Source organism: Mus caroli, chromosome 2 (genome assembly GCF_900094665.2).
Source record: "Mus caroli chromosome 2, CAROLI_EIJ_v1.1, whole genome shotgun sequence".
Classification (NCBI taxonomy): Eukaryota; Metazoa; Chordata; class Mammalia; order Rodentia; family Muridae; genus Mus; species Mus caroli.
The window spans coordinates 15,192,914-15,194,270 of NC_034571.1; positions in this window are offsets into that span (position 1 = coordinate 15,192,914).

Here is a 1,357-nt window from a genome sequence, read left to right on the forward strand (position 1 = left end):
TACAGGGTTTTAAGGTATTTATTTTTCTACAAAACACATAAACACAACACAACACACACATCCTTGCGACTGGATGTAAATGAGACATGCTGTTTGAAAACCTTTAGTTACGTCCTCACAGATCAAATAGGTAAGGAAACCTGACCTTGCCGGTTTCACAGAAAGACAGAAAAGAGTGTGGAGAGAGAAATGATGACTGGGGATGGGGTGGGTATGGGGGTACCAGGCCCTGAGAAAGGAGTTGTGTGTGGCCACTTAAGAGCACTGAATCAGCTCAAGAGATCTGCAGATAGTTCACCTGCCTTTTTCCTGAGAGTCTGGGAAAGCCCTCCTCTCTATTCCTGGTCTGGAACTGTTTTCTTCTTACCCTGCATGACGTTGTTTCTTGCCTTCCTGCACCCTGACAATCCAGCTCTCCATTCCCACGGAGGGGAGTGGGGGGTGTCTTGATTCCTGTTCAAGGTTGCAGATACAGAAAATATGTCCTTAGAATTCCCTTTTCCCAGGTTCACTTTCCCAACTTTCAGAATTTACGTATTCAGGGATTTAAGGTATAATTTGAGAATATTAGCAGCAGCCTCAGACTTAACACATTTCACTTAGGAAATTGTAATGGGGTCAAAGTAGAGTCCAATTGAACACTAAAGAAAGCATTGCAAAACCATTTTTTTCCCCAAATTTTCTCTACCTATCCAATACCCCTCTCACCTTAGGAACCTTTGTTTAGAGTCACATATCTTGGTTGTTATGCCTATATCTTTGGGCATGACAGGATATATCTCTTTTTAATTTATGTGTGTCAGTGTTTTATCTTCGTGTATGTCTGTGTACCAAGGGCATGCCTGGTGCCCACAGAGGCAGAAGAGGACTTCAGATGCCCGGGATTTAGAGTTACAGATGGTTGTAAGGCATCATGTAGGTTCTGGGAATTGAACTAGGTTCCTCTGGAAGAGCAAGCAGCCAGGGCTCTTAACCACTGAGCTATCTTTTACTAGCCCCTAAAGGTTTATTCCTTGAGAAGGACTTCTTCGAGGCCTGAAGAACAGAGAGGAACAGGGTAGCCCAGGAAGTTCTTACAATACGATGGTCCCTGAAAACCTGAAAGTTTCCTTCTTGGACTCCATTTATGTTTCCTCAGAGGGAAAGCACCCATTTCTTGTATTTACCTCTGCCATACAAACAGCTTTGTTGCATCTTTCAAGACTTCTTCACAACCAGCAACCAATCTCCCATCTCTTATTCCTTTTTTTTTTTTTTTTTTTACTTAGGCCAGACCAGAATACCTAGTGATTTCCTTTCTGTGGTGGCACCGAGGATGGAGCTCATGGTTATGTATGTACAATGTACACCCCTGACT